This window comes from Osmia lignaria, unplaced genomic scaffold (genome assembly GCF_051020975.1).
Source record: "Osmia lignaria lignaria isolate PbOS001 unplaced genomic scaffold, iyOsmLign1 scaffold0007, whole genome shotgun sequence".
Lineage (NCBI taxonomy): Eukaryota > Metazoa > Arthropoda > Insecta > Hymenoptera > Megachilidae > Osmia > Osmia lignaria.
In genome coordinates, this window is record NW_027478164.1 from 16527027 (window position 1) to 16540961 (window position 13935).

Below are 13935 nucleotides of genomic sequence, written 5' to 3' on the forward strand. Positions count from 1 at the left end.
GAAGCCGCACCAACATAATAGAGATACAGAAACACCGTGGCCCCTCTCTTTGAGATAACTCTGCACAATTGCGAGCTGCAAATGCCACTTCCAGCTTAGCTGTGCAGAAGAAGAACAACAAGAAGAAGAAATATCTCGAAATATGTCCGTCAGGCCCCTTCCCTTGAGATAAATCTGCAAATATCTCGGAAACGAAGCGAGCTATGGCAAAATGTTAAGAGACCTTTCTTGTAGAGAATTAGGTTTCCTACTTTTTGTGTTCTATGATATTTTTTGATCAGATGCGTAGTTTTCGAGATATATCAAGATATTTAAAGGTTCCGAAGCCGCAACAACATAATAGAGATACAGAAACAGCGTGGCCCCTTTCTGCGAGATAACTCTGCACTATTGCGAGCTGGAAATGCCACTTCCAGTTTAGCTGTGCAGACGAAGAACAACAAGAACAAGAAATATTTCGAAATATGTTCGTCAGGCCCCTTCCCTTGAGATAAATCTGCAAATATCTCGGAAACCAAGCGAGCTACGGCAAAATGTTAAGAGACCTTTTTTCTAGAAAATTAGGTTTCCTACTTTTTATGTTCTATGATATTTTTTGATCAGATGCGTAATTGTCGAGATATATCAAGATATTTAAAAGTTCCGAAGCCGCACCAACATAATAGAGATACAGAAACACCGTGGCCCCTCTCTTTGAGATAACTCTGCACAATTGCGAGCTGCAAATGCCACTTCCAGCTTAGCTGTGCAGAAGGAGAACAACAAGAAGAAGAAATATCTCGAAATATGTCCGTCAGGCCCCTTCCCTTGAGCTAAATCTGCAAATATCTCGGAAACAATGCGAGCTATGGCTAAATATTAACAGATCTTTTTTGTAGGAAATTAAGATTTCTACTATTTATGTTCTATGATATTTTTTGATCAGATGCGTAGTTCTCGAGATATATCAAGATATTTAAAAGTTCCGAAGCCGCACCAACATAATAGAGATACAGAAACAGCGTGGCCCCTTTCTGCGAGATAACTCTGCACTATTGCGAGCTGGAAATGCCACTTCCAGTTTAGCTGTGCAGACGAAGAACAACAAGAAGAAGAAATATCTCGAAATATGTCCGTCAGGCCCGATCCTTTGAGCTGAATCTGCAAATATCTCGGAAACAATGCGAGCTATGGCAAAACGTTGAGAGACCTTTTTTGTAGGAAATTAAGATTCCTACTATTTATGTTCTATGATATTTTTTGATCAGATGCGTAGTTTTCGAGATATATCGAGATATTTAAAGGTTCCGAAGCTGCACCAACATAATAGAGATACAAAAACACCGTGGCCTCTTTCTTTGAGATAACTCTGCACTATTGCGAGCTGCAAATGCCACTTCCAGCTTAGCTGTGCAGAAGAAGAACAACAAGAAGAAGAAATATCTCGAAATATGTCCGTCAAGCCCCTTCCCTTGAGATAAATCTGCAAATATCTCGGAAACGAAGCGAGCTATGGCAAAATGTTAAGAGACCTTATTTGTAGAGAATTAAGTTTCCTACTATTTATGTTCTATGATATTTTTTGATCAGATGCGTAGTTCTCGAGATATATCAAGATATTTAAAAGTTCCGAAGCCGCACCAACATAATAGAGATACAGAAACAGCGTGGCCCCTTTCTGCGAGATAACTCTGCACTATTGCGAGCTGGAAATGCCACTTCCAGTTTAGCTGTGCAGACGAAGAACAACAAGAACAAGAAATATTTCGAAATATGTTCGTCAGGCCCCTTCCCTTGAGATAAATCTGCAAATATCTCGGAAACCAAGCGAGCTACGGCAAAATGTTAAGAGACCTTTTTTCTAGAAAATTAGGTTTCCTACTTTTTATGTTCTATGATATTTTTTGATCAGATGCGTAGTTCTCGAGATATATCAATATATTTAAAAGTTCCGAAGCCGCACCAACATAATAGAGATACAGAAACACCGTGGCCCCTTTCTTTGCGATAACTCTGCACTATTGCGAGCTGCAAATGCCACTTCCAGCTTAGCTGTGCAGAAGAAGAACAACAAGAAGAAGAAATATCTCGAAATATGTCCGTCAGGCCCCTTCCCTTGAGATAAATCTGCACATATCTCGGAAAGGAAGCGAGCTATGGCAAAATGTTAAGAGACCTTTTTTGTAGAGAATTATGTTTCCTACAATTTATGTTCTATGATATTTTTTGATCAGAACCGTAGTTTTCGAGATATATCGAGATATTTAAAAGTTCCGAAGCCGCACCAACATAATAGAGGTACAGAAACACCGTGGCCCCTTTCTTTGAGATAACTCTGCACTAGTGCGAGCCGCAAATGCCACTTCCAGCTTAGCTGTGCAGAAGAAGAACAACAAGAGGAAGAAATATCTCGAAATATGTCCGTCAGGCCCGTTCTTTTGAGCTGAATCTGCAAATATCTCGGAAACCAAGCGAGCTATGGCAAAATGTTAAGAGACCTTTTTTTTAGAGAATTATGTTTCCTACAATTTATGTTCTATGATATTTTTTGATCAGAAGCGTAGTTTTCGAGATATATCGAGATATTTAAAAGTTCCGAAGCCGCACCAACATAATAGAGATTCAGAAACACCGTGACCCCTTTCTTTGAGATAACTCTGCACTATTGCGAGCTGCAAATTCCACTTCCAGCATAGCTGTGCAGAAGAAGAACAACAAGAAGAAGAAATATCTCGAAATATGTCCGTCAGGCCCGATCCTTTGAGCTGAATCTGCAAATATCTCGGAAACAATGCGAGCTATGGCAAAACGTTGGGAGACCTTTTTTGTAGGAAATTAAGTTTCCTACTATTTATGTTCTATGATATTTTTTGATCAGATGCGTAGTTTTCGAGATATATCGAGATATTTAAAGGTTCCGAAGCCGCACCAACATAATAGAGATACAGAAACACCGTGGCCCCTTTCTTTGAGATAACTCTGCACTAGTGCGAGCCGCAAATGCCGCTTCCAGCTTAGCTGTGCAGAAGAAGAACAACAAGAAGAAGAAATATCTCGAAATATGTCCGTCAGGCCCCTTCCCTTGAGATATATCTGCAAATATCTCGGAAACGAAGCGAGCCATGGCAAAATGTTAAGAGACCTTTTTTGTAGAGTATTATGTTCCCTACAATTTATGTTCTATGATATTTTTTGATCAGAAGCGTAGTTTTCGAGATATATCGAGACATTTAAAAGTTCCGAAGCCGCACCAACATAATAGAGATACACAAACACCGTGGCCCCTTTCTTTGAGATAACTCTGTACTATTGCGAGCTGCAAATGCCACTTCCAGCTTAGCTGTGCAGAAGAAGAACAACAAGAAGAAGAAATATCTCGAAATATGTCCGTCAGGCCCCTTCCCTTGAGATAAATCTGCACATATCTCGGAAAGGAAGCGAGCTATGGCAAAATGTTAAGAGACCTTTTTTGTAGAGAATTATGTTTCCTACAATTTATGTTCTATGATATTGTTTGATCAGAACCGTAGGTTTCGAGATATATCGAGATATTTAAAAGTTCCGAAGCCGCACCAACATAATAGAGGTACAGAAACACCGTGGCCCCTTTCTTTGAGATAACTCTGCACTAGTGCGAGCCGCAAATGCCACTTCCAGCTTAGCTGTGCAGAAGAAGAACAACAAGAGGAAGAAATATCTCGAAATATGTCCGTCAGGCCCGTTCCTTTGAGCTGAATCTGCAAATATCTCGGAAACGAAGCGAGCTATGGCAGAATGTTAAGAGACGTTTTTTGTAGAGAATTATGTTTCCTACAATTTATGTTCTATGATATTTTTTGATCAGAAGCGTAGTTTTCAAGATATATCGAGATATTTAAAAGTTCCGAAGCCGCACCAACATAATAGAGATACAGAAACACCGTGGCCCCTTTCTGTGAGATAACTCTGCACTATTGCGAGCTGCAAATGCCAGTTCCAGCTTAGCTGTGCAGAAGAAGCACAACAATAACAAGAAATATCTCGGAATATGTCCGTCAGGCCCCTTCCCTTGAGATAAATCTACAAATATCTCGAAAACGATGCGAGCTATGGCAAAATGTTAAGAGACCTTTTTTGTAGAGAATTAAGTTTCCTACTTCTTATGTTCTATGATATTTTTTGATCAGATGGGTAATTCTCGAGATATATCAAGATATTTAAAAGTTCCGAAGCCGCACCAACGTTATAGAGATACAGAAACACCGTGGCCCGTTTCTGTGAGATAACTCTGCACTATTGCGAGCTGCAAATGCCAGTTCGAGCTTAGCTGTGCGGAAGAAGCACAACAAGAACAAGAAATATCTCGGAATATGTCCGTCAGGCCCGTTCCTTTGAGCTGAATCTGCAAATATCTCGGAAACAATGCGAGCTATGGCAAAACGTTGGGAGACCCTTTTTGTAGGAAATTAAGATTCCTATTATTTATGTTCTATGATATTTTTTGATCAGATGCGTAGTTTTCGAGATATATCGAGATATTTAAAGGTTCCGAAGCCGCACCAACATAATAAAGATACATAAACACCGTGGCTTCTTTCTATGAGATAACTCTGCACTATTCCGAGCTGCAAATGTAACTTCCACTTTAGCTGTGCAGAAGAAGAACAACAAGAAGAAGAAATATCTCGAAATATGTCCGGCAGGCACCTTCCCTTGAGATAAATCTGCATATATCTCGGAAACGAAGCGAGCTATGGCAAAATATTAAGAGATCTTCTTTGTAGGAAATTAAGATTCCTGCTATTTATGTTCTATGATATTTTTTGATCAGATGCGTAGTTCTCGAGATATATCAAGATATTTAAAAGTTCCGAAGCCGCACCAACATAATAGAGATACAGAAACAGCGTGGCCCCTTTCTGCGAGATAACTCTGCACTGTTGCGAGCTGGAAATGCCACTTCCAGTTTAGCTGTGCAGACGAAGAACAACAAGAAGAAGAAATATCTCGAAATATGTCCGTCAGGCCCGATCCTTTGAGCTGAATCTGCAAATATCCCGGAAACAATGCGAGCTATGGCAAAACGTTGAGAGACCTTTTTTGTAGGAAATTAAGTTTCCTACTATTTATGTTCTATGATATTTTTTGATCAGATGCGTAGTTTTCGAGATATATCGAGATATTTAAAAGTTCCGAAGCCGCACCAACATAATAGAGATACAGAAACACCGTGGCCCCTTTCTTTGAGATAACTCTGCACTATTGCGATCTGCAAATGCCACTTCCAGCTTAGCTGTGCAGAAGAAGAACAACAAGAAGAAGAAATATCTCGAAATATGTCCGTCAGGCCCCTTCCCTTGAGATAAATCTGCATATATCTCGGAAACGAAGCGAGCTATGGCAAAATGTTAAGAGACCTTTTTTGTAGAGAATTCAGTATCCTACTTTTTATCTTCTATGATATTTTTTGATCAGATGCGTAGTTCTCGAGATATATCAAGATATTTAAAAGTTCCGAAGCTGCACCAACATAATAGAGGTACAGAAACACCGTGGCCTCTTCCTTTGCGATAACTCTGCACTATTGCGAGCTGCAAATGCCACTTCCAGCTTAGCTGTGCAGAAGAAGAACAACAAGAAGAAGAAATATCTCGAAATATGTCCGTCAGGCCACTTCCCTTGAGATAAATCTGCAAATATCTCGGAAACGAAGCGAGCTATGGCAAAATGTTAAGAGACCTTTTTTGTAGAGAATTAAGTTTCCTACTTTTTATGTTGTATGATATTTTTTGATCAGATGCGTAATTGTCGAGATATATCAAGATATTTAAAAGTTCCGAAGCCGCACCAACATAATAGAGATACAGAAACACCGTGGCCCCTTTCTTTGAGATAACTCTGCACTATTGCGAGCTGCGAATGCCACTTCCAGCTTAGCTGTGCAGAAGAAGAACAACAAGAAGAAGAAATATCTCGAAATATGTCCGTCAGGCCCGATCCTTTGAGCTGAATCTGCAAATATCTCGGAAACAATGCGAGCTATGGCAAAACGTTGGGAGACCTTTTTTGTAGGAAATTAAGTTTCCTACTTTTTATGTTCTATGATATTTTTTGATCAGATGCGTAGTTCTCGAGATATATCAAGATATTTAAAAGTTCCGAAGCCGCACCAACATAATAGAGATACAGAAACACCGTGGCCCCTTTCTTTGAGATAAGTCTGCGCTATTGCGAGCTGGTAACGCCACTTCCAGTTTAGCTGTGCAGAAGAAGAACAACAAGAAGAAGAAATATCTCGAAATATGTCCGTCAGGCCCCTTCCCTTGAGATAAATCTGCATATATCTCGGAAGCGAAGCGAGCTATGGCAAAATGTTAAGAGACCTTTTTTGTAGAGAATTAAGTTTCCTACTTTTTATGTTCTATGATATTTTTTGATCAGATGCGTAGTTCTCGAGATATATCAAGATATTTAAAAGTTCCGAAGCCGCACCAACATAATAGAGATACAGAAACACCGTGGCCCCTTTCTTTGAGATAACTCTGCGCTATTGCGAGCTGGTAACGCCACTTCCAGTTTAGCTGTGCAGAACAAGAACAACAAGAAGAAGAAATATCTCGAAATATGTCCGTCAGGCCCCTTCCCTTGAGATATATCTGCAAATATCTCGGAAACGAAACGAGCTATGGCAAAATGTTAAGAGACCTTTTTTGTAGAGAATTATGTTTCCTACAATTTATGTTCTATGATATTTTTTGATCAGAAGCGTAGTTTTCGAGATATATCGAGATATTTAAAAGTTCCGAAGCCGCACCAACATAATAGAGATACAGAAACACCGTGGCCCCTTTCTTTGAGATAACTCTGCACTATTGCGAGCTGCAAATGCCACTTCCAGCTTAGCTGTGCAGAAGCAGAACAACAAGAATAAGAAATATTTCGAAATATGTCCGTCAGGCCCCTTCCCTTGAGATAAATCTGCAAATATCTCGGAAACGAAGCGAGCTATGGCAAAATGTTAAGAGACCTTTTTTGTAGAGAATTAAGTTTCCTACTTTTTATGTTCTATGATATTTTTTGATCAGAAGCGTAGTTTTCGAGATATATCGAGATATTTAAAAGTTCCGAAGCCGCACCAACATAATAGAGATACAGAAACACCGTGGCCCCTTTCTTTGAGATAACTCTGCACTATTGCGAGCTGCAAATGCCACTTCCAGCTTAGCTGTGCAGAAGAAGAACAACAAGAAGAAGAAATATCTCGAAATATGTCCGTCAGGCCCCTTCCCTTGAGATAAATCTGCAAATATCTCGGAAACGAAGCTAGCTATGGCAAAATGTTTAGAGACCTTTCTTGTAGAGAATTAAGTTTCCTACTTTTTATGTAGTATGATATTTTTTGATCAGATGCGTAGTTCTCGAGATATATCAAGATATTTAAAAGTTCCGAAGCCGCACCAACATAATAGAGATACAGAAACACCGTGGCCCCTTTCTTTGAGATAACTCTGCACTAGTGCGAGCCGCAAATGCCACTTCCAGCTTAGCTGTGCAGAAGAAGAACAACAAGAAGAAGAAATATCTCGAAATATGTCCGTCAGGCCCCTTCCCTTGAGATAAATCTGCAAATATCTCGGAAACGAAGCGAGCTATGGCAAAATGTTAAGAGACCTTTTTTGTAGAGAATTAAGTTTCCTACTTTTTATGTTCTATGATATTTTTTGATCAGACGCGTAGTTCTCGAGATATATCAAGATATTTAAAAGTTCCGAAGCCGCACCAACATAATAGAGATACAGAAACACCGTGGCCCCTTTCTTTGAGATAACTCTGCACTATTGCGAGCTGCAAATGCCACTTCCAGCTTAGCTGTGCAGAAGAAGAACAACAAGAAGAAGAAATATCTCGAAATATGTCCGTCAGGCCCCTTCCCTTGAGATAAATCTGCAAATATCTCGGAAACGAAGAGAGCTATGGCAAAATGTTAAGAGACCTTTTTTGTAGAGAATTAAGTTTCCTACTTTTCATGTTCTATGATATTTTTTGATCAGATGCGTAGTTCTCGAGATATATCAAGATATTTAAAAGTTCCGAAGCCGCACCAACATAATAGAGATACAGAAACACCGTGGCCCCTTTCTTTGAGATAACTGTGCACTAGTGCGAGCCGCAAATGCCACTTCCAGCTTAGCTGTGCAGAAGAAGAACAACAAGAAGAAGAAATATCTCGAAATATGTCCGTCAGGCCCCTTCCCTTGAGATATATCTGCAAATATCTCGGAAACGAAGCGAGCTATGGCGAAATGTTAAGAGACCTTTTTTGTAGAGAATTAAGTTTCCTACTTTTTATCTTCTATGATATTTTTTGATCAGATGCGTAGTTCTCGAGATATATCAAGATATTTAAAAGTTCCGAAGCCGCACCAACATAATAGAGATACAGAAACACCGTGGCCCCTCTCTTTGAGATAACTCTGCACTAGTGCGAGCCGCAAATGCCACTTCCAGCTTAGCTGTGCAGAGGAAGAACAACAAGAAGAAGAAATATCTCGAAATATGTCCGTCAGGCCCCTTCCCTTGAGATAAATCTGCAAATATCTCGGAAACGAAGCGAGCTATGGCAAAATGTTTAGAGACCTTTCTTGTAGAGAATTAAGTTTCCTACTTTTTATGTAGTATGATATTTTTTGATCAGATGCGTAGTTCTCGAGATATATCAAGATATTTAAAAGTTCCGAAGCCGCACCAACATAATAGAGATACAGAAACACCGTGGCCCCTTTCTTTGGGATAACTCTGCACTATTGCGAGCTGCAAATGCCACTTTCAGCTTAGCTGTGCAGAACAAGAACAACAAGAAGAAGAAATATCTCGAAATATGTCCGTCAGGCCACTTCCCTTGAGATAAATCTGCAAATATCTCGGAAACGAAGCGAGCTATGGCAAAATGTTAAGAGACCTTTTTTGTAGAGAATTAAGTTTCCTACTTTTTATGTTCGATGATATTTTTTGATCAGATGCGTAGTTCTCGAGATATATCAAGATATTTAAAAGTTCCGAAGCTGCACCAACATAATAGAGGTACAGAAACACCGTGGCCTCTTTCTTTGAGATAACTCTGCACTATTGCGAGCTGCAAATGCCGCTTCGAGCTTAGCTGTGCAGAAGAAGAACAACAAGAAGAAGAAATATCTCGAAATATGTCCGTCAGACCCCTTCCCTTGAGATGAATCTGCAAATATCTCGGAAACGAAGCGAGCTATGGCAAAATGTTAAGAGACCTTTTTTGTAGAGAATAATGTTTCCTACAATTTACGTTCTATGATATTTTTTGATCAGAAGCGTAGTTTTCGAGATATATCGAGATATTTAAAAGTTCCGAAGCCGCACCAACATAATAGAGATACAGAAACACCGTGGCCCCTTTCGTTGAGATAACTCTGTACTAGTGCGAGCCGCAAATGCCACTTCCAGCTTAGCTGTGCAGAGGAAGAACAACAAGAAGAAGAAATATCTCGAAATATGTCCGTCAGGCCAGTTCCTTTGAGCTGAATCTGCAAATATCTCGGAAACGAAGCGATCTATGGCAAAATGTTAAGAGACGTTTTTTGTAGAGAATTATGTTTCCTACAATTTATGTTCTATGATATTTTTTGATCAGAAGCGTAGTTTTCGAGATATATCGAGATATTTAAAAGTTCCGAAGCCGCACCAACATAATAGGGATACAGAAACACCGTGGCCCCTTTCTTTGAGATAACTCTGCACTAGTGCGAGCCGCAAATGCCACTTCCAGCTTAGCTGTGCAGAAGAAGAACAACAAGAAGAAGAAGTATCTCGAAATATGTCCGTCAGACCCCTTCCCTTGAGATGAATCTGCAAATATCTCGGAAACGAAGCGAGCTATGGCAAAATGTTAAGAGACCTTTTTTGTAGAGAATAATGTTTCCTACAATTTACGTTCTATGATATTTTTTGATCAGAAGCGTAGTTTTCGAGATATATCGAGATATTTAAAAGTTCCGAAGCCGCACCAACATAATAGAGATACAGAAACACCGTGGCCCCTTTCTTTGAGATAACTCTGCACTATTGCGACCTGCAAATGCCACTTCCAGTTTAGCTGTGCAGAAGAAGAACAACAAGAAGAAGAAATATCTCGAAATATGTCCGTTAGGCCCCTTCCCTTGAGATAAATCTGCAAATATCTCGGAAACGAAGCGAGCTATGGCAAAATGTTAAGAGACCTTTTTTGTAGAGAATTAAGTTTCCTACTTTTTATGCTGTATGATATTTTTTGATCAGAAGCGTAGTTTTCGAGATATATCGAGATATTTAAAAGTTCCGAAGCCGCACCAACATAATAGAGATACAGAAACACCGTGGCCCCTTTCTTTGAGATAACTCTGCACTATTGCGAGCTGCAAATGCCACTTCCAGCTTAGCTGTGCAGAAGAAGAACAACAAGAAGAAGAAATATCTCGAAATATGTCCGTCAGGCCCCTTCCCTTGAGATAAATATGCAAATATCTCGGAAACGAAGCGAGCTATGGCAAAATGTTAAGAGACCTTTTTTGTAGAGAATTAAGTTTCCTACTTTTTATGTTCTATGATATTTTTTGATCAGATGCGTAGTTCTCGAGATATATCAAGATATTTAAAAGTTCCGAAGCCGCACCAACATAATAGAGATACAGAAACACCGTGGCCCCTTTCATTGAGATAACTCTGCACTATTGCGAGCTGGAAATGCCACTTCCAGCTTAGCTGTGCAGAAGAAGAACAACAAGAAGAAGAAATATCTCGAAATATGTCCGTCAGACCCCTTCCCTTGAGATGAATCTGCAAATATCTCGGAAACGAAGCGAGCTATGGCAAAATGTTAAGAGACCTTTTTTGTAGAGAATAATGTTTCCTACAATTTACGTTCTATGATATTTTTTGATCAGAAGCGTAGTTTTCGAGATATATCGAGATATTTAAAAGTTCCGAAGCCGCACCAACATAATAGAGATACAGAAACACCGTGGCCCCTTTCGTTGAGATAACTCTGTACTAGTGCGAGCCGCAAATGCCACTTCCAGCTTAGCTGTGCAGAGGAAGAACAACAAGAAGAAGAAATATCTCGAAATATGTCCGTCAGGCCAGTTCCTTTGAGCTGAATCTGCAAATATCTCGGAAACGAAGCGATCTATGGCAAAATGTTAAGAGACGTTTTTTGTAGAGAATTATGTTTCCTACAATTTATGTTCTATGATATTTTTTGATCAGAAGCGTAGTTTTCGAGATATATCGAGATATTTAAAAGTTCCGAAGCCGCACCAACATAATAGGGATACAGAAACACCGTGGCCCCTTTCTTTGAGATAACTCTGCACTAGTGCGAGCCGCAAATGCCACTTCCAGCTTAGCTGTGCAGAAGAAGAACAACAAGAAGAAGAAGTATCTCGAAATATGTCCGTCAGACCCCTTCCCTTGAGATGAATCTGCAAATATCTCGGAAACGAAGCGAGCTATGGCAAAATGTTAAGAGACCTTTTTTGTAGAGAATAATGTTTCCTACAATTTACGTTCTATGATATTTTTTGATCAGAAGCGTAGTTTTCGAGATATATCGAGATATTTAAAAGTTCCGAAGCCGCACCAACATAATAGAGATACAGAAACACCGTGGCCCCTTTCTTTGAGATAACTCTGCACTATTGCGACCTGCAAATGCCACTTCCAGTTTAGCTGTGCAGAAGAAGAACAACAAGAAGAAGAAATATCTCGAAATATGTCCGTTAGGCCCCTTCCCTTGAGATAAATCTGCAAATATCTCGGAAACGAAGCGAGCTATGGCAAAATGTTAAGAGACCTTTTTTGTAGAGAATTAAGTTTCCTACTTTTTATGCTGTATGATATTTTTTGATCAGAAGCGTAGTTTTCGAGATATATCGAGATATTTAAAAGTTCCGAAGCCGCACCAACATAATAGAGATACAGAAACACCGTGGCCCCTTTCTTTGAGATAACTCTGCACTATTGCGAGCTGCAAATGCCACTTCCAGGTTAGCTGTGCAGAAGAAGAACAACAAGAAGAAGAAATATCTCGAAATATGTCCGTCAGGCCCCTTCCCTTGAGATAAATATGCAAATATCTCGGAAACGAAGCGAGCTATGGCAAAATGTTAAGAGACCTTTTTTGTAGAGAATTAAGTTTCCTACTTTTTATGTTCTATGATATTTTTGGATCAGATGCGTAGTTCTCGAGATATATCAAGATATTTAAAAGTTCCGAAGCCGCACCAACATAATAGAGATACAGAAACACCGTGGCCCCTTTCATTGAGATAACTCTGCACTATTGCGAGCTGGAAATGCCACTTCCAGCTTAGCTGTGCAGAAGAAGAACAACAAGAAGAAGAAATATCTCGAAATATGTCCGTCAGGCCACTTCCCTTGAGATAAATCTGCAAATATCTCGGAAACGAAGCGAGCTATGGCAAAATGTTAAGAGACCTTTTTTGTAGAGAATTAAGTTTCCTACTTTTTATGTTCTATGATATTTTTTGATCAGAAGCGTAGTTTTCGAGATATATCGAGATATTTAAAAGTTCCGAAGCCGCACCAACATAATAGAGATACAGAAACACCGTGGCCCCTTTCTTTGAGATAACTCTGCACTATTGCGAGCTGCAAATGCCACTTCCAGCTTAGCTGTGCAGAAGAAGAACAACAAGAAGAAGAAATATCTCGAAATATGTCCGTCAGGCCCCTTCCCTTGAGATAAATCTGCAAATATCTCGGAAACGAAGCTAGCTATGGCAAAATGTTTAGAGACCTTTCTTGTAGAGAATTAAGTTTCCTACTTTTTATGTAGTATGATATTTTTTGATCAGATGCGTAGTTCTCGAGATATATCAAGATATTTAAAAGTTCCGAAGCCGCACCAACATAATAGAGATACAGAAACACCGTGGCCCCTTTCTTTGGGATAACTCTGCACTATTGCGAGCTGCAAATGCCACTTCCAGCTTAGCTGTGCAGAAGAAGAACAACAAGAAGAAGAAATATCTCGAAATATGTCCGTCAGGCCACTTCCCTTGAGATAAATCTGCAAATATCTCGGAAACGATGCGAGCTATGGCAAAATGTTAAGAGACCTTTTTTGTAGAGAATTAAGTTTCCTACCTGTTATGTTCGATGATATTTTTTGATCAGATGCGTAGTTCTCGAGATATATCAAGATATTTAAAAGTTCCGAAGCTGCACCAACATAGTAGAGGTACAGAAACACCGTGGCCTCTTTCTTTGAGATAACTCTGCACTATTGCGAGCTGGAAATGCCACTTCCAGTTTAGCTGTGCAGAAGAAGAACAACAAGAAGAAGAAATATCTCGAAATATGTCCGTTAGGCCCCTTCCCTTGAGATAAATCTGCAAATATCCCGGAAACGAAGCGAGCTATGGCAAAATGTTAAGAGACCTTTTTTGTAGAGAATTATGTTTCCTACAATTTATGTTCTATGATATTTTTTGATCAGAAGCGTAGTTTTCGAGATATATCGAGATATTTAAAAGTTCCGAAGCCGCACCAACATAATAGGGATACAGAAACACCGTGGCCCCTTTCTTTGAGATAACTCTGCACTAGTGCGAGCCGCAAATGCCACTTCCAGCTTAGCTGTGCAGAAGAAGAACAACAAGAAGAAGAAGTATCTCGAAATATGTCCGTCAGACCCCTTCCCTTGAGATGAATCTGCAAATATCTCGGAAACGAAGCGAGCTATGGCAAAATGTTAAGAGACCTTTTTTGTAGAGAATAATGTTTCCTACAATTTACGTTCTATGATATTTTTTGATCAGAAGCGTAGTTTTCGAGATATATCGAGATATTTAAAAGTTCCGAAGCCGCACCAACATAATAGAGATACAGAAACACCGTGGCCCCTTTCTTTGAGATAACTCTGCACTATTGCGACCTGCAAATGCCACT